At 50.1% G+C, this 27,204-nt stretch overlaps 2 long non-coding RNA genes across 2 annotated transcripts in view; one reads left to right on the top strand and one right to left on the bottom strand.

The window, feature by feature from the left end:
- The window catches only part of LOC309528870, a 111,162-nt gene extending 88,777 nt beyond the window's left edge, over positions 1-22,385 (top strand). Inside the window, exon 3 of the long non-coding RNA XR_014217943.1 lies at positions 21,932-22,385. This is a non-coding gene — a long non-coding RNA (uncharacterized lncRNA). The remainder of the gene's footprint in view (positions 1-21,931) is intronic.
- Positions 18,300-20,872, bottom strand: LOC309528885. The gene is made up of 3 exons (XR_014217958.1): positions 20,588-20,872; positions 19,756-20,156; positions 18,300-18,469 (listed from the first exon to the last, which is right to left on the bottom strand). It is a non-coding gene; the product is annotated as an uncharacterized lncRNA (long non-coding RNA).
- Positions 22,386-27,204: the final 4,819 nt, after the last annotated feature.

Raw genomic sequence — 27,204 nt, 5'->3', positions numbered from 1 at the left:
GTGGGCATCCATGCCAAAGCCCCAGGATTAGGGGTGCCAACTTGAATAAAATATTGGCGGGAGGGGCAGGAAAGCCCTGCCCCACATAATCAATCACATGACATGGCACAAACACGCCATTTGAATGCCAATCCTCATCAACTTGGGGGTGGGTCTCCTCGAATATTTTATTGGGGAGGCCAAAGGGACCTTGGCCCCTAGGAGTTGACTCCTGTGCCCCAGATGCAGGAGGAGGGTCCATGAAAAATGGAAAAGACTCTCGTTCCTTTCCATTAGGGCAAATGGGACCCTGCCCCACCAATCTCATTTTGCTCTCTGCCAGGCCCCGCCCGCCCGATTTCGTCCTTACAACAAGTCCAGGAAGCAGCCTCGGCCGTCACCTTCCTCCTCCTTAGTCTTGCCCCTTTTAGAACTTAGCAGGGAGGTGAATGGGGGACAAAGCTGGAATTAGTTGTCTCTGCCTGTTATCGGCTCTGGCTCCATCTACTGTTGGCCGCCTGCTTTACATCCCATCAGCTCTAATGGATACCAGCCAGCTCTCGGAAGGGAAGGGGTGGGTCCTAGCGGAAGCAGCAAGCCTCCTAGTGCGAAGCCCTGCTGGACTAGCCCAAGACATCACCTTTCATCTGGAGTGAGGTCCTAGTTGTGAGTAAGGCAAAGAAGGCAGGAATTGATCATGGCTGGAGGGAAAGGTGGAGGCCCAGAAGAGAGGAATCTGGTGGCTCTTCATGGTCAGTGATGGAGCTTCAGAGAAGACAGAACTGGGTGTCAATAGCCCCCTTCCTTTAATTTGACGCCAAAGAGATATGCCCCTCTCCTTTCTTCAAACAGGAAATGGTTTCCTTCCATAGTAAAGGTAAAGGGACCCCTGACAATTAGGGCCAGTCACAGACGACTCCGGGGTTGAGGCTCTCATCTTGCTTTATTGGCCAAGGGAGCCGGTGTACAGCTTCCAGGTCATGTGGTCAGCATGACTAAGCCACTTCTGCCTAACCAGAGCTGCTCATGGAAACACTGTTTACCTTCCCACTGGAGTGGTACCTATTTATCTACTTGCATTTTGACGTGCTTTCGAACTGCTAGGTTGGCAGGAGCAGGGACCGAGCAACGGGAGCTCACCCCGTTGCGGGGATTCGAACCGCCGACCTTCTGATCAGCAAGCCCTAGGCTCTGTGGTTTAACCCACAGCGCCACCCACGTCTTCCTTCCATAGTAGTGACATTCTAATTTTTTTCCCCTTCAAATCGCAAGGGACTTTGGTTCCATATATTTTGAATCAACGATTCTCTGCGACGTTTGCTGAAGCATCACCCGAGCTGCTGTTACACCATGCCTCCTGTGCCGACATCCACATCTCATTAAAAACAGAACAAAAGAGGCAGGCATGCAACTGATGTGTACAGCTTCTCTTGAATATGCCTGTCCTTGTGCCCATCTGTTCAGGTGGCACCATGCCCACTGGGGTACAACGCCAGCTTCGAACATCGCCTAGGTGCCAACAAATGGAAGCACCTAGGCTATGCGAGAGGGGAACAAACTGTACGACATAGAGGGATGGCGTCGCTCTTGCCAGAAGATCCTCCTGTTTGCAAACAGAGCCAACTTCGGATGACATGCTTCGTTACGCAGGAATCCATCTGTAGCAACTTGCGGGCGAACAACAACACCCGGGCCTGTTCTCCCTTGGCCGCAAAACATCCGTCCTTTTCAAATTCAGCCTGCCAAATGGGGGCTGCAGGAGAACGGAGTTCATTTTCCTTTCCCGGTCCAAGGCCAATCTAGTAAATCATCTGCAGCAAAGTTCTTTGTTCTCTGAAAGTAGCTGGCAGGTTTTGCAGCACTGACCCCTTCTCCTTCATTTCCAGTTGTTCAGTGTAGACAGAAACAAGGCTGGACCTACCATTAGGTAAGCCGAAGCAAGTGCCTCAGGTGGCAGATACTGGGCAGAGGTGGCAGAAGCACTCTGGCTGTTGCTCTAAAGGACCACAGGCCATTCCCCTCTGCTGGAAGACAGTGTTGTGTGTGCTGCACAGCATGGGTTGGAGTGAAAAAATGGTGGCCATCAGGCCAGGAAGACCATCGTCTGTTCTGTCTTCCAACAGATTCTTTTCTGTTTAAATGGAAATTGTTATACCATATTTTTCGCTCTATATTTTTCGCACCAGACCATAAGACACACCTAGTTTTTGGAGGAGGAAAACAAGAAAAAATATATTCTGAATTCCAGAAGCTAGAACAGCAAGAGGGATCGCTGCGCAGCGAAAGCAGCAATCCCTCTTGCTGTTCTGGCTTCTGGGATAGCTGCACAGAGTGCATTCACTCCATAAGATGCACACACATTTCCCCTTACTTTTTAGGTGGGAAAAAGTGAGTCATATAGAGCCAAAAATACGGTATATTTTGCTTTTTTGCAACCCTGCTGATGATTGTTTACAAAACTCAAGTTTTCACTTATCTAGATGATTTCTTCGCTCTTGATCTCATATTGCTTTTTATTATGGTAGTTCTAGAAGCAATCAGGCTAGACCTTGGTACAAAAGGGAATCTAACTGAAGAAGAGGCTCAGACTTGTGACCACTGCAGGCAGCATAATCCTGTCCGTCCACTTCCTTGTGGGGCAAATTTACATCCTGTGAGCAGAATGTCATTATTAATATTGCACTGCTTGTGACAGGTGGACTTGAAGGGATCCTGTAAATCATAGCCATTGCTGAATTCGTCAGCTAACCCATGATGCTACCTGAAATATCTGAAAGATGTGTGAAAGGAGAAAGATCTTTTAAAGACCAAATCCAGTGACTTCAAGACAAATTCAATTCATACGACCTTTGGAAAGGTGAATACCAAGTTGAACTTCTGGGAACTACAATATTTAATGGCTTGAGTTCTAATTAGCAACCTCTGCAAATGGAAGAGCTTCCATTTGTGGCCAACAGCATTTTTGACCAGTTGCCCCATCTCTTTGCACTGCTTGTCTTTCTGCCCTGACCCTCCTGAGTAGACTTTCAAGGGGCTGGTGATGAAGAAAGGAGCTGCCTGTTAGCAGAGCGTGGCATGTGAGAACTTACCAGCAGAACCTTCTTTCAAATCTAAGAAAAGAGCTTTTTATTTAGTATAGCGCCTTTATGTATAAACATCCCATGTGGTTTCCCCCTCACGAGATCTATGTTCTGCAATGTATCTTAGAATTGTGTTTTTAACAAGATGGCATTTGGTAGTGTGTTAAATATTCTAATATTTTTAAATTTGTATTTACAGACAGTATATATTTCTATTTCTCTATCAACGTGTTTAAGAATAAACAGACTGCAAGTCGAACATATTTAACAGATGCTAATTGAGCTGGTGAGTATGGCTATTCTGATGGACACTCCAAAGTTGTGTTTTTTTGTTTTTGTTTTTACTAAGACACCCCCAAAAATATGATTTTTCAATTGACTTGCATAACAGCGGTTTCCTCACTGCAAGAAGTGAGGTTACTGAGGAACCAGGCAGAGGGCCTTCCTGGTAGTGGCGCCTGCCCTATGGAACGCCCTCCCATCAGATGTCAAGGAAATAAACAACTATCTGACTTTTAGAAGACATCTGAAGGCAGCCCTGTTTAGAAAAGTTTTTAATGTTTGATGTTTAATTGCATTTTTAATATTCTGTTGGGAGCCGCCCAGAGTGGCTGGGGAAACCCAGTCAGATGGGCGGGGTATAAATAATAGATTATTATCATTATCATTATCGTTATCGTTATCGTTATCGTTATCGTTATCGTTATCGTTATCGTTATCGTTATCGTTATCGTTATCGTTATCGTTATCATAGCTGAGTCAGTAGAGCATGAGATGCTTAATCTCAGGGTTGTGGGTTCAAGATCCACATTGGGCAAAAGATTCCTGCATTGCAGATGGTTGGACTATTAGAAGACCATAATGGTCCCTTCCAACTTTGCAAGTCTATGATTCTATGATCTAGATTCCAATTCAGGCTGAGGGGCATTGACAGGCAGGCATGTTTCCTTATCAGGGGTGGGTTTATGTGTGAGGAGCTTCTTGACACTCACATATCCGGGTGTGCTGCATGTTGCTACAAGAAGAAGAAGAAGAAGAGTTTGGACTTGATATCCCGCTTTATCACTACCCTAAGGAGTCTCAAAGCGGCTAACAATCTCCTTTCCCTTCCTCCCCCACAACAAACACCCTGTGAGGTGAGTGGGGCTGAGAGACTTCAGAGAAGTGTTACTGGCCCAAGGTCACCCAGCAGCTGCATGTGGAGGAGCGGAGACGCAAACCCGGTTCCCCAGATTACGAGTCCACCGCTCTTAACCACTACACCACACTGGCTCTCACAAGGAGCTGCAACCTTGTATCGCTTGACACAGCACAGACCATATGGGAATTGTCCTGTACCAAAGCATCAGCCTACGCTGCCAATGAGCTCCACCAGCTATTGTCAACACAAAGCCCTTAGATTCCCTCTGTCATCTCCCTTCAGTTCCTTGAATCAAAAGCATGTCAAGCCCATTGCTCAGCACACACACAATCCTCAGCTCTCTGGCAGGCAACACGCTCCGTGGACACATCGACACTCGGAGATCAATTAATTGCTTTGGGTGTCAAAAAATGCTTCCCTCATTGTCACTCCTGCCAGCCCCTCCAAAATCCCCGTGTTCTTTATAGTCCTTCGGGAAGAGTCGGTGCCTGTAATGGGGAAATCAATCCAGGCGAGAGATGAAATAAAAGCCGTGTTCTTTTTTTTTTTAAGAGTCCCTCCTATAGTGGCAGGCACTGGTGGAATTTTAATGTGTTGATTTAACAGACCTGGCCATCTTAGCAGGAAGCTCAAGGTGCACTGTCTTGTGTTTGCTCGGAAATGTGGAAAGCATTTGGTCAAGCTGCTTCATGCAAAGCCAGGGGAGTTTCTGCAGGCAAAGAGGCTTCTTCAAAGCTTTGGGAAGGCTAATGCACAGCGCTGTTACTAGTCATTTACACTGGAAGGGGTGCATTTTATTTAGAGCTGCTTAAGGCATTTGTGATGTATGGAAGTAAGAGCTGGACCATAAAGAATACTGATCGCTGAAGAATTGATGCTTTTCAATTATGGTGCTGGAGGAGACTCTTGAGAGTCCCATGGACTGCAAGAAGATCAAACCTCTCCATTCTGAAGGAAATCAGCCCTGAGTGCTCACTGGAAGGACAGATCGTGAAGCTGAGGCTCCAGTACTTTGGCCACCTCATGAGAAGAGAAGACTCCCTGGAAAAGACCCTGATGTTGGGAAAGATGGAGGGCACAAGGAGAAGGGGACGACAGAGGACGAGATGGTTGGACAGTGTTCTCGAAGCTACCGGCATGCGTTTGACCAAACTGCGGGAGGCAGTGGAAGACAGGAGTGCCTGGCGTGCTCTGGTCCATGGGGTCACAAAGAGTCGGGCACTACTAAACAACTAAACATCAACAACAAGGCATTTGTTCTTTGCGAATTCCAAGAAGAACTGACCTGATCCACAGCTCCAGGGCTGTCTAGAGCAGGCACAGGCAAACTCGGCCCTCCGGAAGTTTTGGGACTACAATTCCCATCATCCCTGACCACTGGTCCTGTTACCTAGGGATGATGGGAGTTGTAGTTCCAAAACATCTGGAGGGCCGAGTTTGCCTACGCCTGCGCTAGAGGATTTTGCCTTTCTTTGAATTTTGCAATGGAGTAATCGGCTTTTTAAAAAAATTAAATACCAAAATGTGCTCACAAATGTGGATTTCCAGGTAAAATGCATTTTTAAATGAGAAATGTGTGCCCCACTCAAAAGTATTTCAAAATACATATTTAAATGTGAATTTAGATATGAATTTTCATGCCAGTTTAAAAAAAAATAAAGATTATGAAATGGGATGGAACAAACTCAACACATGCAAAATACAAACCAGTAATGGACTGAGACATTCATATCTATTTCTGCTTGCTTCTTTCCCATTTGTTCTCTTTCTACATTTCTTTAAAATATATGTGTACAAGAGGGATCTGCAACAAACATTGCAGTATGGAGTGTTACTGCTCAGGATTCCAGCTAGTGAACCATATCATCTTTCAGGATATTCTCTCCCATCCTGCCACCTTCTTGGCTTTCCATTACCATCACCTCCTCCAATAGCCAGCTAGCATTCTGTGGCTACTGAGCATGCTCAGTTTTCAGACTCCCTTCCTGTGATATTCAGTTCAGGCATAGCTATCAGCTCTACCCACAGTGAGGGCAGCCACACGGATTTCATTCAGTTTCTTTGCAATCTCCTTTTCCTCCTCTAGTATCATGGTACCCATGGTGTCTAATGGTCCAATCTCCATAGCCAGTAGCGGGTAGGAAAGCCAACCTCGGAGTGCCAAGACAAATGCACTTCTCCACACAACATGAAAATTTGCTTCACAAAATGGATGGCATCAGTACCCTGAACCTGATGAAAGAGCTCAAGGTAAAGAGGGATTTTTGAAACGCTTGACATGAGCTCACACACTCATACTTTTGCCAGGTCACCTTTAAAATTATTTCCTTGTGGCTTGTTTTCCTGATAACTCTCACATTAAGGCAGAGTTAGGGGAGGATGGAAGGCCGTGAATTCGGAGAATTCTACAATTTATGATTTTATTTTATGTTTGAATGTAAATTTGAATTGTAAAACTAATTAAAACATTAATGCACAAAAAAATTGATAGAGAGAAAAAAACATACAATAAAGTGTTAGCAACAGATGAATTATGCTATCCTATACTCAACTTGCCACTTCGTATGCTTCTGAGACTCATTCTGAACTGCTGATGACAGCTTGGAGGACAATTGTATTTTTTCTAATATGCATTTATTTAATGTAAAGAACAAGCACCTCTTGCCAGTACAGTGGTACCTCGGGTTAAGTACTTAATTCGTTCCGGAGGTCCGTTCTTAACCTGAAACTGTTCTTAACCTGAAGCACCACTTTAGCTAATGGGGCCTCCTGCTGCCACCATGCCGCCAGAGCACGATTTCTGTTCTCATCCTGAAGCAAAGTTCTTAACCTGAGGTAATATTTCTGGGTTAGCAGAGTCTGTAACCTGAAGCGTATGTAACCCGAGATACCACTGTATATGAAACACTGCTGAAGCAGAGAGCAGAGAGAACACATCTGTCCGCATCAAGAGATGGGCGGGTGGGAGGCTTGGACAGTAATCCTTGGTATAAGAATTGGGGGATTATATGGGATATTCATCAGTGAAATGCAGGCGGGTATGGAGCTTGAGTGATACGACTGCAAGTGCTGAACAGCCCAGTCCAGAGTGATGGAGCTGGTTGCAAACAATGTGTCTTGGCAGCTTGAAAAACAAATTTCTCAACAATCGTGGCCTTACCTTGGTTATTTGAAGGCTCATTTCCTGATGCTATGGATCATCTGAGGATGGATGCACCTGGAACTGCCCAGATCCACAGGAGCAGAGGGCATGCTGCTTACAAAGGCAGATGGGCCCCATATGGAAAGAGTCTGATGGCCTGGGACTTGGGCTTGGACTCGGAGCCAGAGGAGTCTCAGTCCGCACTGGATCCTTTGCCGCAGGCGGCATCTGAACCAAATTTGGGGCCTGATTCTGAAGGGCACCTGTGCTGGTCCCGGGGGTAAGGTACCGTGAGTGTAGCAGAGTCCAAACGAAGAGGGGCGAGGTCCAATGCAGAGAGCCGGGCGGGGAACAGTAACGCTGGAACAGAAGGCTGAGCAGGTAACAGGAACGCCGGATGGTCGGGAACAGGAGGCCGAGCAGGGAACAGGAGTACTGGATAGTCAGGAACAGGAAGCCGAGCAGGGATCAAGAACACAGGAAGGTCCGTAGCCAACAACGACGTTGTTCCCGCAACCTGGGGCCGGCCTGACTGGGCTTTTATCCTCTTCTAAGGTCAGGGGCGGTCCCGACCCCCAGGAGCCCCGCCTCCTCTGGCCTTAAGGCGAGCACTCCTCCTGGGGGCAACCAGTTCCCTTCGCCTCTCTGCCCTAAGCCTCTGCAGATCAGGAGAGGCCGAAGGGTTACTGGGCCCTGGAGGAGGCTCACCTGTGGCCACTGAGTCATCAAGCCCCTCTGGGGCCAGAAGGGCTTCACCTGGGGCCAGCTCCTGATGCACTGCCACAGGTGCAGGCTCCTCAGCCTCTAGGCCTTGCCCCAGTTCAGCCGGCCCTGGAGGCGGGGACTCCTGTGCAGGCTGGGATTCCTCTGTTTCATCCTCCGAATCGGAATCCCAGGCCATCACACCATCCCCCCTCCCAGGCCCCCCCCTCAACCGAGGGTCCGGACCCGGCTTGCCGGGGTACGTCGCATGGAACTCTCGGAGGCAGGCAGGTGCGTGGACGTTGGCCGCTGGTTCCCAGGAACGGTCCTCCGGTCCGTACCCCTTCCAGTCAATGAGATACTGCAGCTTTCCCCTGCGGTATCGGGAGTCCAGGATGCGTTCCACCTCGTACTCAGGCTCTCCCCGAACCAACACTGGCTGCGGTCGGGGACTGTTCGGGTGGAACTCGTCGGGTGGGGCCACCGGACTCAAAAGGGACCTGTGGAAGACCGGGTGAACCTTCAGGGTTGCGGGTAACCGGAGACGGAATGCCACAGGAGAGACTTGGTCTACGATAGGGAACGGGCCGATGAAGCGGGCGTCCAACTTCCGCGAAGGTTGAGAGGGGTGGAGATGGCAAGTGGAGAGCCAAACCAGGTCACCGACGCGAAGTTCCGGCCCCACCTGGCGGTGACGGTCGGCCTGGGCTTTGTACGCTTCCTTGGCCTGGTGCAGTTGCTCCACCAAAAGCTGTTGCTGGGACTGGAGCTCTTGAAGCCACTCCGTCACTGCCGGGACCGCAGATGCCGGCAGCACCTCTGGAAACAGCCGTGGATGATAACCATAACTGGCCTGGAACGGGGTCTGCTGGGTGGACGCATTCACCGCGTTGTTATAGGCGAACTCCGCCAATGCCAGGTGGTCGACCCAGTCATCCTGCTGGTAGCTGCAGTAACACCGGAGGTACTGCTCCAGCACCGCGTTCGCCCGTTCCGTCTGGCCATCGGTCTGTGGGTGGTAGGCTGACGAGAGGCAGACCTCTGTCCCGAGGGTCTGGTGTAATGCTCGCCAGAACCGGGATGTGAACTGAACTCCCCGGTCGGACACCACGCGCTCAGGTAGTCCATGCAGGCGGAAGACATGCTGAAGGTACAGCTGAGCAGTTTCCTTGGCTGTGGGTACAGATGGACAGGGAGCGCAGTGTACCATCTTGGTGAAATGGTCGGAGAAAACCAGAAGGCAGGTACAGCCACGAGACGAGGGTAAGTCCACTACAAAGTCCAACGAAACCGTGTGCCAAGGGCGCGGTGGAACTGGCAATGGCTGAAGTAGGTCGCCCGGTAGGACCCTTGGCGCGACGACAGACATCACAACCAGCAACGTAGCGAGCCACGTCAGCCTTCAGGCGGGGCCACCAAAATTCCCGACTGACCAGATGGGTGGTCCGATACTGTCCAAAGTGCCCCGCTGCTGGGGCATCATGGGCCATCCGGAGAACCTCCAGCCATAGTGGCCCTGGTGGGACGTACAGCCGACCGTGGTGCAGCAGAAGGCCCTGATGCAGGACCAGCCCCGGATACTGTGGGCTGGACCCTTCAGCCAGCTCCCGGAGACGATCCTGGGCCCAAGCGTCGACCCGCTGCTGTTCCCGCACCCGAACCTGCAGTGGCTGCGCCTCCTGGGTGGCCAGGAATGCAGCCGGAGGTAGGATCGTGGTGGGTGCTGCTTGCTGTACCGTGTCTGCGTTGTCTTCAGGTTTCCGGGACAGGGCATCCGCCTTCTGATTCTGAGAGCTAGGGATGTAGCGGATCCGAAACTGGAACCGGGAAAAGAACAATGCCCACCGGATCTGTCTTTGGTTCAGCTTGCGGGTGGTCTGGAGGTACTCCAGGTTCCGGTGGTCGGTTCTCACCTCCACCGGATGTCGTGCCCCCTCAAGATGATGGCGCCAGACCTCAAAGGCTACCTTGATGGCCAGTAGTTCCCGCTCCCACACAGTATAGTTACGCTCCGCTGGTAGGAGCTGGCGGGAATAGAAGGCACAGGGTAAGAGTGGCGCTTCAGGACCAATCTGTTGAGACAAGACGGCACCGAGAGCCGTACTGGAGGCGTCGGTCTCCACCACAAAGGGTCAAGAGGGGTCAGGATGTTGTAAGATTGGTGCCCTCTGGAAACAGGCCTTCAACCCCTGAAACGCCTCCTCTGCCTCCTTGTCCCAGGAAAACGGCGTCTTTGGGCGCAGTAGCCGGGTCAACGGGGTGGTGCGATGAGCATAATCAGCCATGAAGGTCCGGTAGTAATTGGCGAACCCCAGGAAACGTTGTAGGTCCTTGCGGTTCCGGGGTGCCGCCCATTCTTGAACCGCTGTCACCTTCCCCGGGTCCATTTGCACCCCATCCGGGGAGAGCCGGTGACCAAGGAAGTCCACAGTCCGCTGATGGAACTCGCACTTGCTGAGCTTTGCGTACAAACGGTGCTCACGCAAGCGTTGCAGCACGGTCCAGACATGTCCCTCATGGCGAGCCGGGTCACGGGAGTAAATCAGTATGTCATCCAAATACACCACCACGTACTTGTCTAACAAGTCCTGAAACACGTGGTTGATGTAGCGTTGGAACACAGCAGGCGCGTTGCACAAACCGAACGGCATAACCAAATATTCGAACTGCCCGTACCGGGTCCCAAACGCTGTCTTCCACTCATCCCCGGCTCAGATCCGAATCAAGTTGTAGGCCCCCCGGAGGTCCAGCTTGGTGAACACCTGTGCCCCTTGCACCCGCTCCAGCAGCTCCGAGATAAGGGGCAAGGGGTACCGATCTGGGACGGTAATTTTGTTCAGGGCTCGGTAGTCATGGCAAGGGCGGAGTTCCCCACATTTCTTCTTAACGAAAAGCACTGGTGCCGCGGTAGGCGAGGTGGAAGGCCTAATGAACCCACGCTCCAGGTTCTTGCGCAAGAAGTCCTGCAAAGCCTCGCGCTCTGGCTCTGTTAGAGAATATAAGCGACTCACTGGTAAAGGCGCTCTGGGTTGGAGGTCTATGCCGCAGTCAAAAGGCCGATGCGGCGGCAGCTGGTCTGCCCCCCGTTCCTCGAACACGTCCTGGTAGTCCTGATACACGGCTGGGAGCGAGGGTGCTGCCTCCTCTGAGGGCGCGGCCACCAGCGTCCCGGATTGAGCATGGGAACATGGGTCTGGGAAGTGCACGGTCCGTTTGACCCAGTCGATCTGAACGTTGTGGGCTTCCAGCCAGTCCATCCCGAGCACCAGGGGGAAGCGGGGCATAGAGGCAATGTCCAAAGTTCGCAACTCCCGGTGCTGCTGGAAACACAGGACCAGGGGCTGGGTCTCCTGAGTAACGGCACCTGAACACAGAAGTCGTCCGTCAGTCGCTTCCACCTGGACCGGTACTGGCTTGTTCCGAAGTGGCACCTGATGATGGGCGGCAAAAGCAGCGTCCATATAGGAGCGGGTTGCCCCTGAATCTACCAAAGCATGGGTGTGGATCCAGGGCCCACCTGGAGGGTATAAACGTACCGAAACCATAAGATGTTGCAAGTCCATTGGTGCAGGCCCATTCTGCGCGGTTTGGGACCCCCGGTAGCTAGGGCCATCAGCTACTGGGGTTGGCGGTTTCCCTGCGGCTGGCGTTTCTCAGGGCAAGACCGAGCGAAGTGTCCACTTCCGCCACAGTAAAGACAGAGATTTCCCTCCCGACGCCGCGCCTTCTCTGTGGGGGAAAGGCGTGGCCGCACTGCCCCGAGCTGCATAGGCTCCTCCGTTAAATCAGTTGTGACCGTGGGGCTGCCGGAAAACGCTGGTGCCGTGAACTGGAAGTGTCGGCGACCCCGGGCCTGACGACGTTCCTCCAACCGGTCGTCTATTTGTAGACTCCGTTGAATGAGAGTGTCTAGCGTGGTGGGGCGTTCCATTGTGGCCAACTGATCCAGTACCTCGTCCGAAAGCCCTTCGAGATACTGGTCCCGCAGTGCCGAATCATTCCAGGTCAAGTCCTGTGCCAACAGCCGAAACTCCGTGGTATATGCGGCCACCGTGGACTTGCCCTGTTTCAAACGCCGAATCGCCCGGTTGGCTTGACTCCCTTTCTGGGGGTTGCCGAACGCGGCCTCCAAACGATTGCAAAACCCCGTATAGTCTGCCAGCAAGGGGGAGTCTTGCCTGAGTAGCGGCAACACCCACTTGGCCGCCTGGTCCTTTAACAAACTAATCAAAAAGTGCACCTTGGTGCGGTCGTCAGGAAAGTTCCGGGCTCGCCCCTGAATATACAGCTTGGCGTGGGCCAGGAACATGGGAAAGCTGGCCGGGGCTCCATCAAATTTCTCAGGTAAAGCCACTGGGTACTTGCCAGGCGCTGGGGCGTCGGCCCCAGGAGCCGGTAGGGCTTCCAAGCATTGCTGAAGTGCCACAACCGCGTCACTGAGCTGCTGCACGGTGTGAGTCAAGGCCTGGTTCTCCTGGGTCAAAGTCACCAGTGCAGCCGCCTGGTCAGCCATGGCCTCTGGCTCTTCCCGAACGCACCCCTACGAAGGGGGAGTGCGGGTGGGGCGGGAGCAAACTGTGCTGGTCCCGGGGGTAAGGTACCGTGAGTGTAGCAGAGTCCAGAAGTGTAGAAGAGGGGCGAGGTCCGATGCAGAGAGCCGGGCGGGGAACAGTAACGCTGGAACAGAAGGCTGAGCAGGTAACAGGAACGCCGGATGGTCGGGAACAGGAGGCCGAGCAGGGAACAGGAGTACTGGATAGTCAGGAACAGGAAGCCGAGCAGGGATCAAGAACACAGGAAGGTCCGTAGCCAACAACGACATTGCTCCCGCAACCTGGGGCCGGCCTGACTGGGCTTTTATCCTCTTCTAAGGTCAGGGGCGGTCCCGACCCCCAGGAGCCCCGCCTCCTCTGGCCTTAAGGCGAGCACTCCTCCTGGGAGAAGCCAGTTCCCTTCGCCTCTCTGCCCTAAGCCTCTGCAGATCAGGAGAGGCCGAAGGGTTACTGGGCCCTGGAGGAGGCTCACCTGTGGCCACTGAGTCATCAAGCCCCTCTGGGGCCAGAAGGGCTTCACCTGGGGCCAGCTCCTGATGCACTGCCACAGGTGCAGGCTCCTCAGCCTCTAGGCCTTGCCCCAGTTCAGCCGGCCCTGGAGGCGGGGACTCCTGTGCAGGCTGGGATTCCTCTGTTTCATCCTCCGAATCGGAATCCCAGGCCATCACAGCAGCAGTCTGCACAGGTTCCCCTGCAACAAGCACCAGCTGGGCCAGGTCAGGGGCCTGGGCCTGACCTGGCTCCAGATGTGGGGATCACCTCGTTGCCTCCAGCTGGGCCATCACTTACAGCTGCTCCACTAGCAGTTGGGTCAGGAGAGGCTGAGGAGGCCTCTGGGTCTAGTAATCCACTGACATCTCCTGAGCTGCAGAGACTGAGGTCTGAGAGAAGGAGAGACCTGAGTGCTAGCCTTCGGGCAAGACAGGGAGGTGAGTCACCAGGGTATCTGGACTGGCCGGTTACCCCGACAGAGATAAAAGGCTGTCGGACCCTGCCCCAGGTTGTGGGAGCAACACTGCTGTTTGCTAGAACCTGCCTGAGACCCTGTGTCTGACCTTGCCTGGTTTCCTGCCTCGTGTCCTGCCTTGGCCCTGTCAGACTGACTCCTTGCGGAACCCTTGGATTTGGGACCGGACCTGGACCGTGTTACTCGGGGTACCCCCAACACATCAAGAATGAACTGGTGGCCCAGTCAGGATGGAGCTGGCCAGAGCTACTTCAGGAGGAAGAAGTTCCTAGAAGAAGGTGATATTGTGGTGTAAGTGGTTAAGGCACCAGACTAGAATCTGGGACGCCTGAACTGAAGTTCCCACTCAGTCATGGTCACCATCTCTCAGTGTAAATTCCCTCATGTGGTGGTTGTGATGGAGGAACCATAAATGAGCTCCTTGTTAAGAAAGGGTGACAATGGAGATGAAATAATAAATAATAATGATAGTGAAGAATGTCAGAAGGCTCCTTCTGGATCTGACATAAACCCATCTAATCTGGCAACCAGTTCTCACCATCCACCTGCCAATGTGCCAGAGGCTGGACTGAGGAGGAATGGTGGGAGCCGCCACCCCTATTCTCCTGCACCTTCCCAAGGGCAGTGGTTTGATTTAGAACAGTGGTTTGCAGAGGGGCTTTGTCCAGAGGGAAGGAGCTGGGAAATACTGGGTGAGGAACAACTAGAAGAGGGCATACCAGGAGAGAGACAGCTGGCAGATTCAGTGTCCTTGGACAGCATTCCTGACTCCTCCTTGCCTAGGACTGGATGAGTTCTGAGAGTGATAGAACAGAAAGCACATAGGCAACAAGCTCAGATTACCCAATGTAGGAGTGACGTAGATTAAGGGGGACGGAGGGGGTGAACCTTAACTGGGAGCAACATCACTTTTAGAAGGTTGTGCATTCCTTTGTCTCTCACTGTGATTATTAAAGAACCTCTGGTAAGAACGCTACTTTTGTTTGATCTTATTAATCCAGGTATAGGCAAACTCCAGCCCTCCAGATGTTTGGGACTACAATTCCCATCATACCTAGCGAACAAGACCAGTGGTTAGGGATGATGGGAATTGTAGTCCCAAACATCTGGAGGGCTGGAGTTTGCCTATGCCTGATTTAATCACTGCCACCGGGGGAGGGATCCGCTTCCTTGAAGCCTTACACAGTGGGAGGCCCACAGGCAAGACCATCCTTTTTTTGTTCAGAACTAGCCAATGTGTGTTTCTATAATTATTAATTTATATGCCGCTTAATACCAATGTAGGGTTCTAAGTGGTTTACAAATATAAAAGCTAGTGTTGTGAACTGGATTTAGCCCACGCTCAGATCCCGAACCAAAATTTGGCTTGATTCAAAGGGGGATGTGGAAGCAGACCCCAGCATGATAAGCTGGTAAGCGGAAGCTTCAATCCTGCTGGCTGCAGGGGTCTGCTTCACCAGGTAACAGCACCCAGCAGGATTGACCCGACTGCTCTTGCAATGCAGTCAGGGTGAGTGGAGAGGCAGTGTCTCCTTCTCCCTCCCCCTCCTGACCACACGTTCAAATAGGATTTTAAAAACACTGATTAAACCTTAGCCCCATCCTTCAACCAGGGGAGCTGTGCGGAGCCGTAATAGATACCAGTTACACAAACATTATAATATAAATATCCACCACTAAAATGTGCAATAAAACAATACCGTTAAAGCACCACAACCATTAAAACAGGAGAGCTGGTTGGGTGATTGAGGGAATGCCTGCATTAACAGACGCCTAAGCAAAAGCACATACGGTAGATGCATTATGCACACATGTGCATGGATTTATTTATGAAGGCTGATGCACTAGAGAACAAAGAGGAAGGGACGCTCTGACCTGCTGCCCCCAGATTACTCAGCTAGTAAATACTTCCACTCCAGAGATGCAACAGCCAAGAGAACAGAAGAGCAGAAAATTTATATTATGAGTCATGGACCAGTTGCCTGGGGGTGGTATTTTTCGTCAATAAGCCTCAGGTCAGTGTGTTGCTGTGGAGGACCGGCAAGAGCAAGTGGGGGGAAAATCAGGAACCCCAAGAACACCAAAGGCCCAGGGGTGCCAACTTGAACAAAATGTGCTGGTCCCGTGGGTTACCCGACAGGCAAGGTCCAAGTCCGGTCCGTGGTCAAAGGTGCAACGTGGAGGCAGTCCGTAGTAGCTGAAGCTGGGTGCTGGGCAGGGAGCCGGGTGAAGTCAGGAACAGGCTTGCAAGCAGAGAGCCAGGGCGGGTCAGGAGCTCAGGCAGGAAAGCAGGACAGGGTTCAGGCAGGAACTAACAACCAACAATGTTGCTCCCACAACTTGGGACTGGGGCTGACTGGCTTTTATCTGCCCCGAGGCATAGGGCAGCCCCGATCCTCTGATGTCTCACCTCTCCTGGCCTGGAGGCGAGCACTCCTCCTGCAGGAACTTAGTTCCCTCCGACTCTCTGCCCTGAGCCTCTGCAGCTCAGGAGAGGCTGGAGGGTTACTGGACCCAGAGGCAACCTCAGCTTCCCCTGACAGGGCTGGGAAAGGAGCACCTGCAGGTAATGGGTCCTCCATCACCTCAGGAGCCAGAGCTGATGCCTGCACCTGAGGATCCAGCACAGGTGAGGACCCTTCAGGCTCATGCCCCAGTCCCGGCTCAGCTGGTTCTGGAGGCGGGGAATCCCTCAGGTTGAGCATCCGAGTCCGAATCCCAGGCCATCACACGAAATATTGTGGAGGCCTAGGTAAGCCCTGCCCTGCATCACGTGACGCAGTGAGCACAAACCATTTGAATGCCCATCAACTTTGTGGGGGCCAGGCCCCCTCAAATGTTTTATGGTGGGGGCTGAAGCCCCCATCGCCCCTAGGAGTTGGCTCCTATGTCAAGGCCCACCTGAGAGAACACAAAAATCCAGGAACAGTGGTTTTTTTGTGGGTACCCTTTTGGATTCGGTCAAGAGCAAGGGTAACCCTTCTTTGTGTGAGAACCATGGTGGGTGAGGGTTGGGGCACTGGGGTGGGCTCTGTGAAATATAGTGTGAAATATACTCAGAGTCGAGTGTGAATTTCATGCTCTTTATTCAGCTCATAGTAGCAATGAATGAATCTTTCCCCAAAATGTCTAGCTATACAGTGGTACCTCTGGTTACGTACTTAATTCGTTCTGGAGGCCCGTTCTTAACCTGAAACTGTTCTCAACCTGAAGCACCACTTTAGCTAATGGAGCCTCCTGCTGCTGCCGTGCTGCCGGAGCACGATTTCTGTTCTCAGCCTGAAGCAAAGTTCTTAACCCAAGGTACTATTTCTGGGTTAGCGGAGTCTGTAACCTGAAGCGTTTTTAACATGAAGGGTCCGTAACCCGAGGTACCACTGTATATACATTATTTAAACAATGGGCCCTGCGTGACTGGCTAATTCCAGGCTGCTCCTGTAGGCCAATCAGGTTGCTGATTCACTTCATCCAGGAGCCTGATTGGCTGCTCCTGCAGGCCAATCAGGTCACTGATTCACTTCCACCTGGAGCTGGATTGGGTGGCTCCTGCAGAACAATTAGACTGCTGCATTCTGGATCCTATTGTAGAATTCTAGAATTGTTGCAGGATTCAGCTCAGTAAATAACATAGTGAGAAGTGAATGGTGACTATAAGGATAAGGCAACTGATTTATGTTATGCTGTAGTGCATGCTTTGAATATTTTGAAAGATTGTTATACATATGCAATTGACAGAGAATCAGAAGCCCCTGTTTGTTTGTTTCTTTCTTTCTTTCCTTTTCCTGTCTCTCTTATTTAGTCTAGCTGCTTTTATTTTGTAGCTCTTAAAGGTATAGGTAAAGGGACCCCTGACCATTAGGTCCAGTTGCAGACGACTCTGGGGTTGCAGCGCTCATCTCACTTTATTGGCCAAGGGAGCTGGCATTCAGCTTCTGGGTCATGTGGCCAGCATGATTAAGCCGCTTCTGGCGAACCAGAGCAGCGCACGGAAACGCCGTTTACCTTCCTGCTGGAGCGGTACCTATTTATCTACTTGCACTTTGACGTGCTTTCGAACTGCTAGGTTGGCAGGAGCAGGGACTGAGCAACGGGAGCTCACCCCATCGTGGGGATTCGAACCGCCAACCTTCTGATCGGCAAGTCCTAGGCTCTGTGGTTTAACCCACAGCGCGATCGAAGATGAAGGGATCTATCTGAGAGGCAGGGCAGAAAGCATCTCCCAGGGTAGGAGGAGGCTGGGGCCCAGGTGAGAGCTGGGAAGGTCTACTTTTCTGCATATAGAAAAGGTGATTTGACATCATTCTGATAGAGGGCTTTTTTAATTCATTTTTCACTTTTCTCATTTTCTCCTGCCTCTCTATTTTTTAAAAAATTGTTTTTCTTTATTTTTCTTTTCTTTAGATTAGTTTGGCTTTTATTGTATTCTATGTTGAAAACTTTCAACAAAAACATTTAATACATTTTGAGAGGCATTTGATGCTTAACGCTATTGCTGACTGACAATCTGTCTTTTAAAATTCCTGCTCTCCCCCCCCTCGACCCCCGCTGATGTGTACTTTTTTGCAATTTTATGTTGTGCTATGTGAACAGAAGAGCAGACTATGATTGACTGAATAACCAATGAACTGGCACTGGATGTGAAAATGCTAATGTCTCCATCACAGTGCAATCCTGTGCAGGTTTACTCAGAAGTAAGCTTCAATGGGACTTGATTCCAGGTACGTGTGCACAGGACTGCAAGTTAAATCCATTCATCCCTTAATGACACGTTCCAAAGGCTAAGAGCGACTTCGCTGAATGAGCCAAGGCATGTCACCGAAAATATTTAAAACACACAAACTCAGGCAAGATGGGGACGAGAATCCAGAGGTGTCAGCACCGATTCCAGCACGGTTCCATTCAAACCTATGAGAACAAAAAAAAAAAAATCCCCCAAGAATTGTTGCCAGGAAGAATACAGCAAAACAGATCATTAGAAATCCACACGGAAGCAAACGCAGAGGAGGAAAAGAGCAAATAGAATAATAAGATGCCTCCAGCAAAAGCAAGCGGTTGTCAGTTGTCAGAGGTAAATGGGCATCAAACCCTGTGGTGAAAGTCATAACGCAGGAAATAATCGCGGGGGGGGGGAATGAAATGATAAACACGGCTCTCTTTGAAGAGAAACTCAACACTAATGAGACCATGAATAAAACCATCTCAAGGATGCGAGATGCAAAGCATCAAGAATGAAATATAGTGATAATGGAAGGAGAAAGGGGGACATCGGGGTAGGAGGAGGAGCTCCAGTCTCTGTGGAATTGCTCTGCTGAAGTTGATCCGCTTTATTGCCTCCTCCACCGCAGGGTTGCACAGTCTCTGCCTGCCCCCCACCTGAGGGGCTGTTTGGAGGAGCAGTCGGCTCCGTTCCACCTCACTTTGCCTTAGGAGGAGCCCACAGAAACAGGCCAATGTAGGCCAGAATCCTGTTCTCACAGTGGCGAAGCAGGTGCCTATGGTACTCCCACAAGTAGAAGCTGAGCGAAACAGGTCCCTCTGCCCTCTTGTGATTCCCAGAAACTTGCATTCAGAGACATACTGCCTCCGTCCAGGGGAGTTAGAACTCATTCATTGTGGGTTGTGGCTGCCGACAGCCTTAGCATCCACAAATTTGTCTCAATATGTCTTTTACAGCCCCCCAAGTTGGTGGACATCATTATACAGTGTGTGTTTTTTCTTTCTAAAAAATCGTTTAGGGGTACTCTCATTATGACGCATGAAAATCAACATTTTATTGTTCAAATCCGGGGAAACAAATACAGTAAATACAATAAAACAGACCAATCAGCGTGCTAGATTCCAATTCCTACTTCACACATTAAACGCTCGCTTCCGTCTGAGACTCAGGAGACACTGTGACAGGAAATGAGGCCGCCATCAGGTTAGCAATGGAAATAATGATTCACCATGATAGAGAAGAAACTATTTTTTAATAATAATAATAATAATAGTTATGTCTCACGTTACATTCACAAAATATTTAGGGGTATTCGTACCCCTGCGCACCCCCAGAAAAATGCACTGTCATTATTTATTGTTCTATCTAGGGGAGTCGGGGTGACCAAGGCTCCCCACCAAATTTTCAAGCAGGGGGGTAGGCCACACACACAAAAATTCAGCAACCGTGTGCACACACTGCATGACATGCTCACCTTAATCATGCAGCCCATGTGGCATGCCCGTGTTACTTGCGCACACCCCATAGCATCGCACACAACATGAACGCATGGTATGGGAGGTGTGCGTGTGACATTAAAGGGGTCTCAACGGATGTCCCTGTCCAGAAGCCAACATAGTGTCAGGAATAAGCCAGCTCCTAGTGGAACTTTACAGTCAGCTGCAGAACAGAGAGGGTTAGATCTGATGCAGGCTGAACAGTGGTCACAGGCGGCTTCCCTGCCCCTTGGAATGTTGGTTGCCAAGGGAACAGCTGAGAGCAGGCGGGAACACAGCCAAAGCTCTCAGGCAGCTCAGACACAGAGAGAGACACTCAGGAAAGGAAGAGGCTGGAGATGATCTAATAAGGCCAAGGAGTCGGCGAATGGGAGGGCTGCTAGACAGGAAGCAAAACAAGAAATGTAAGGGGCGTTGGTTCAATATATTCTGTAGACACTGGAAGGAGTTTTAGAAGGGTCATCTTGAGTGATAATGCCAGTGGCTATGTTAGAAAGCCAGTGTGGTGCAGTGGTTAAGAGCGGTGGACTTGTAATCTGGTGAACCGGATTTGCGTCTCCGCTCCTCCACATGCAGCTGCTGGGTGACCTTGGGCTAGTCACACTTCTCTGAAGTCTCTCAGCCTCACTCACCTCACAGAGTGCTTGTTGTGGGGGAGGAAGGGAAAGGAGAATGTTAGCCGCTTTGAGACTCCTTTGGGTAGTGATAAAGCGGGATATCAAATCCAAACTCTTCTTCTTCTTCTTAGAGCCATCCGGAGCTATCTGTTTGTTTTTGCAATAAATCCTCCTTTTAATTACCTACGCCTACTGTGTTATCAAGCCGGGAACCTGGACTCCTGACACATGAGGCAGATGGGCCAAAGGGCTTCCTGCAGTGGCTTTAGAATGTCCACCTCAGTAGATTAACGTCTTTTGAAGGCCATAATCCTCAGCACAACCCTGAAGCGGTTCTAGGCCTCCGGCGGATTCAGAACAGAAGATGCTCTCACAGGCAGCCAACAAAAGATAGAAGGACAGTCCCCCAACCTCTTGGATGACAGCTGTAAAGAAGATGACTCTTGCCTTTGAGAGAATGGCAGAGTAAGAAAGGAAGTTGAGAAACCTCAACTTCTATTTTTATGTGGTGCAAAGGCTTTGGGCCTTTATCGTGAAAGTTGTTGCATGGGCACAGAGGCTGGTCCCTCTCTCTCCTTCAAGTGAGCATCATTATCATGCGGTCACAAACCGCGTCAGCTGCTAGGAAGAAAAGGGGCGAGCTGAGGGCTGCCCCGACCTTATGTGGCCTCTGGAAGGCCCGCCCCTGCCGCCAGCCAATTGGCTGGCGCTGCAGGGGATGCAAATTAAGGGAATCCCTGCTTCCTGCGAGGCTGGCGCCAGCCTCGCGGGAGTGAGTGTGGGCGGGGTCGTGAGCCCGCAACCCCCCTCCTCCTTAAGTTCGGAATGGGCATTATCATGCGGTCACAGACGCCAGTGTCTCTCCCTCAGGCAGGCAGTATCATCCTAGCCTCTCTCTCCTTCAGGTGGGTTGGTACATTGGCCAGTTTCTCTCTTCCTGAGAAGGACATCTGAATGGGGACACATGGATTAGTCAATATCCTGGCACCAGCATGTGGTCACAATGGCCAATCTCCTTCAAGCAGGTGACATCAGCATGTGGTCACAGTGGCCAGTCCCTCTCCTTCAGGTGAGCAACATCAGCATGAAGTCACAATGGGTGGGGCCTTTTTCAAGCAAGCAGCATCAACATGAGGTCTCATTGGCCAGTTTCTGTCTTTGAGGCCAGTGGTATCATCATGTGGGGAGTACATTGGTCAACCTTCATCGGAGCAGGTAATAGTGGACACATGGAGCTACTCATGAAGGCAAGTAGAAGCAGGACTGTATGGCTGCTGTAAATTTTATATCCATATGGACATAAAATTTATATCATGTTATGGTTTAAGAGAAAATGATATGAAAATGATATATTGTTGGTAACTAACAGCGAGTGAACTGGCAAAAATGTATAACTCTAAACTAAACAAGTGTTGGAAATGTAAAGAGAAAGAAAGTTCTTTTTATCATATGTGGTGGTCTTGTATAAGGTTAAAGCTTACTGGGAAATGATATACAATGTATTGAAAAGGATGGCCTCTCTCTCTCTCTCCTTCAGGTGGGTTGGTACCTTGGCCAGTTTCTCTCTTCCTGGGAAGGACAGCCAAATAGGGGCACATGGATTAGTCAGTATCCTGGCACCAGCATGTGGTCACAATGGCCAATCTCCTTCAAGCAGGTGACATCAGCATGTGGTCACAGGGGCCAGTCCCTCTCCTTTAGGTGAGCAGCATCAGCATGAAGTCACAATGGCCAGTCTCTGACTGTTAACTCCTATCAGCCAAAATATTCTAAAGTGCCTCAATTCTATCATGGGTGTTCATTGTATGTGCTCTTAAAATTCCTTATGGTTTGCCTTATTTTTCTCTTCTTCTCCATGCCTGATCCCAGGTGGGAAGGAGAGGCAGGTAGTCTCTGCTTTGCCGGAATATTTCCCACACAGCTAGACCCCAGAAGGACTGTTTCCTCCCACCGTCTGCCCTTTAAATAAGCATGGGATGTATGGATTGATAGACAAGTGTAATCGTTTGGAACGAGAGTCTAAAATTCACTGCATGCTCCGCTTTAAAAGAGAATGTTATGAAAATGGTCTATCGCTGGTATCTCACTCCCACCAAACTGGCAAAAACATATAGGATGTCAGGGAACTGACATCGGAGGAAAGGGAAGTGGTAGGGCTCCCAGAGACTGGGAGAGAGTCAACAGCCAAAGCAGGGACCAGCAGGGGGAGCGCGGGGTCTCTGGAGGAGGATCTCAGCAATGCTGAGAGAGACGCAGCAGCCCAGGCAGGAAGCAGAAGGGGAGAGAAAGGGGTGAGAGACACTTCGAGCGAAAATAGCGGGGAGGTGTCAGAAGCAACTGCAGGGAGACCTATGCTTCGCCGGAAGCTGTCACGTCGTGAGTCCAGGAGACGCGTTTCCGTTAAGGAACTTCTTTGCTGGAAGCGCTTCCGCAGACAGCCACTGTCGGACTCTACAAGTGACTAGAGCAGACATGTCTGAGGAGCTCTGTCACACACAGAGGTTTGTGGGGTCGCACAAACTCTGAAGGGGCACTATTTTAAGCACAAGCAGCTAATCATCCCCTGACATAGGACAAGTAGCAAAACTTGCTGGAAATGCAAGGAAAAGGATGGCGATTTTTACCACATTTGGTGATCATGTAACAAAATAAAAGAGTTTTGGGAATTGATCTATAATGAGTTAAAAAAGATGTTTAAATATACTTTTCCAAAAAAGCTGGAAGAATTTTTGCTAGGTTTGGTGGGAGAAGATATTAAGAAGACAGACTAAAGAGTATATCTGTATGTAACAGCAGCAGCTAGAGTTCTGATAGCCCAAAAGTGGAAGTTACAGGAGATTCCAACTGTAAGGGAATGGCAGATAAAGCTGGTCGAATACGCTGGAATGGCAAAATTGACACACAGAATTCGCAATCAGGAGGAGATGAAGTACCAAAAAGAATGGAGTAAATTTATGGTTTATATAAGTGAGAACTGTAGAAATATGAAAGCGTTGGCAGGATTGAATTAAATCTTATGTCACGGTGTAATTTTTAACCAATGAAACTGTGAATTATAGATTGGAATAAGAAAACTTGTGGAAGGGAAGGATGGAAGTCAACGGCTCTATGGAGCATAAAGTAGGATGTATGTAATAAGACTTGATGTTTTTGTTGGTTGGTGTTGGTGTTCTTAAATCTCAATAAAAAGCATTTTTTTAAAAAAAGATAGACAAGTGTAATCGCAAATAAACCTTATATCACATAAATGCTATTAGCCTCCAGTAACCTTAATTCCAAGGTAACGAAACCTATGGTATATGCCAAGACTCCTGGAACTTCTCACCACTCTGAGAGAAGTATTTTGTCATCAAAAGAGTGTGCACACAGTTCTTTATTTTTTTCACAAAACTGGTGTCTGGCTTGAGGAATCCTCTCCCAGCCCCCAATGGCACCAAGAAGCAGGGAGGAAACAAGAAAGTTCATACGTATGATTTATTCAGTCATCACGGTAAATGACAAAGAATTCCGGTCATTCCTCCATGATGGAGCTGCTCACACTGAGCTCCTCCCCCTTCCCTCTCTAGCAACAACACCTGCTCCTACAGCTTTTGCCTGGCGCCTAAAGGTGTGTAATGAAGGTACCAGGTGAACTTCCCTGGGGAGAGTATTTCTCAGACAGGGAGTCACTGCGGAGGAGGCCAGTTGCGTGGTGAGTTCCCGCCCCGCCCCCAGTGGAAATAAAGACACGTGACACAATTATTTAAGGTGAATGGGCTAAATATGGCCACAGCTTTTTTGGGTTACAGGTGATGAGCGGTATTGGCTTAGGCATTGGTCCTAACCGACTAGCCAGCTTCAGCCTTTCTGCGTGAAGTCCGGGAAGGGTTAACCGCCAGTAGGGGGAGTCCTGCTGATGCACAACAACCAGGATCTCCCCCGGGGTCACTGCTCGGGGGCGTGCCTTAGGCCCTCACCTCCCTAGGCTTCGGACAGGGCCACCCCCCCCCCCGGAATCCTTTATTGGACTACCCTTCAATATGCAGGGCAGGTGATGGCGCTACCTCCCCTCTTCCATCTACATAACAATACCAATACCAATGCCTAACCGCCAACACCAAGGAAGTTGTGACGATTTGCTACGAGGTAGGTGAAAAACCAAGTGGCTGGTGCGAGTTTGCCAAGTGAAAAAAATTCCTACTAGGACCCTTAACGGCGACCAACCGAGGTCCATAGCAAGGTCAAAGACGAAACCTTAAAGAATGGGTGGGTGGGAAACCAGAGCAGCTGGAGGCGGCAAAAGAGGGAGATCCCCAGCCGCCCCTGCGTTAAATTGGGCAGGCCACACACCCCGAGCCAGCCGATTGGCTGTCCAGGGGATGATGCAGCCAAGGATCCCCTCAATCGCGCGGAGGCTGAGAGCCAGCCACCGCGGGAGTGCTGGTTCCGGGGGGAAGGTTCCCGTTGGCGTGGTCAAAGTCCGGTCCTGGGTCAAGAGTCTGGAAACAGTTCACAAAGAGCGAAGCGGGGTCCGAAGCAGGAAGCCGGGCGGGGACGGGAAACTCTGGAAGGACAGGTCTGGGTCCGGGCAGAAGCAGGTATCCAATGACGTTGCTCCCGCAACCTGGGACCGGGCTGACTGGCCTTTATCTTCTCTGAGGCCAGGGGCTGTCCCGGCCCCCAGGAGACCCGCCTCTCCTGGCCTTAAGGCAAGCACTCCTCCTGGGGAAAACCAGTTCCCTCCACCTCTCTGCCCTGAGCCTCCGCAGCTCAGGAGAGGCTGGAGGGTTACTGGACCCAGGGGGAGACTCACCTTCCCCTGACAGGGCTGGGAGAGGCGCACCTGTAGGCAATGTGTCCTCAATCCCCTCCGGAGCCAGAGTGGATACACCTGGTGCCTGCTCCTGAGGATTCAAGGCCCTGCCCCAGCTCAGCTGGCCCTGGAGGCGGGGATTCCTGTGCAGGCTGGAGTTCCTCCGGTTCGGCCTCTGAATCGGATTCCCAGGCCATCACAGCATGCGTGGTGGGGGTGTGCAGCCCGCAATCCCACCTCCTCTGACGGCGGAAGTGGCTTTCTCGTGTTGCCACCCTTCGGACCTCAAGTAGAGGAGGCACATGAAGAAGGACCTCAGAAGATGATCTCAGGGTCCAGGTAGGTTCATATGGAAAGAGGTGATCCTTGAGTATTGCGGTCCTGAGCCATTTAAGGCTTTATAGGTCAAAACCAGCACTTGAATTGAGCCCAGAAACTAATTCATAGCCAGTTCAGTCGGACCAGGATAGGTGCTATTTGCTCAAACTGTCTTGCTCCAGTGAGCAACCTGACCACTGAATTCTGCACTAGTTGAAGTTTCCAGACTGTCTTCAGAGGCATTGCAATAATCTAATCTGAGGTTACACTGCCCTTAATGTGTTCAAGGGTGCAGGCTGCATGCCAGAGAATCTGCTAAGGCTGCAATGTTGCGCAAATTTACACCAGAGTAAGCTCCATCGAATACCTTGGGGTGTCCAAGTAAACAAGCACAGTGCTAGTCAAATTTGTATAGACAGTCTTCGTAAATCAGTCCTTGGAAGTTATTTTTTTTCCCCTTCCAGAACCCAAAAGCTGCAAAACCGGAAGTAGGTATTCTGGTTTTCAAACTTTTTTTTGGAAGCCAAACGTGCTCTGTTTTGAATCCCCCTGTGTTTCCTGTTGCGCTGCTAATTTGCATCACACACACCCCACATTGTAATTCAAGCCTTCCGATTGCAGTGTTCTCAGATGGTATTTGGAGCTTATATTTGGTGCTTTTGTTTTTGCTATTTATTTTGAGGCTTTTTCAGTTAATTTGTTTTTGTGACTGTGTGGATCCCAGTTCAGCTACTGATTGATTGATTGATTGATTGATTGATTGATTGATTGACTGTGGAAATGGATAAAAGCCCCCCATCCAAATAATGACTATCATAAGTGCAGGTAAGAAAAAATAATAATTTTAATTTTTATCATCTACAATACTGTTTTATTTATTTCACAGTACAGTACATTAATAATTGCTTTCATTTTATGGGTCAATGGTTTTGTTAGATAGTAAAATTGCTGTTTTAGGGGTTGTTTTTAAAAGTCTGGACCGGATTAATCCGTTTTGCATTACTTTCTATGGGAAAGCGAACTTTGGTTTTGGAATGCTTTGGTTTTGGAACAGACTTCTGGAACGCATTAATTTTGAGAACCAAGGTATCACTGTACTTTCATGCCATCTGTTCCAACTACAACAACAGAAATGACAGAGAGCTTGATGGATACCAACATTAGATGTCAACTAGCTTCCGTTGGAGATAGAATCAAAGACCACCTGTTCTGAGAATCATAGAATCATAAAATCATAGAGTTGGAAGAGACCACAAGGGCCATCGAGTCCAACCCCCTGCCAAGCAGGAAACACCATCAGAGCACTCCTAACATATGGTTGTCAAGCCTCTGCTTAAAGACCTCCAAAGTAGGAGACTCCACCACACTCCTTGGCAGCAAATTCCACTGTCGAACAGCTCTTACTGTCAGGAAGTTCTTCCTAATGTTTAGGTGGAATCTTCTTTCTTGTAGTTTGGATCCATTGCTCCGTGTCCGCTTCTCTGGAGCAGCAGAAAACAACCTTTCTCCCTCCTCTATGTGACATCCTTTTATATATTTGAACATGTTTATCATATCACCCCTTAACCTCCTCTTCTCCAGGCTAAACATGCCCAGCTCTCTTAGCCGTTCCTCATAAGGCATCGTTTCCAGGCCTTTGACCATTTTGGTTGCCCTCCTCTGGACACGTTCCAGTTTGTCAGTGTCCTTCTTGAACTGTG

Source organism: Podarcis vaucheri, assembly GCF_965113315.1.
Source record: "Podarcis vaucheri genome assembly, chromosome: 3".
Classification (NCBI taxonomy): Eukaryota; Metazoa; Chordata; class Lepidosauria; order Squamata; family Lacertidae; genus Podarcis; species Podarcis vaucheri.
The sequence above is the reverse complement of the archived record's forward strand: the minus strand, read 5'-3'. Positions and strand labels throughout refer to the sequence as shown.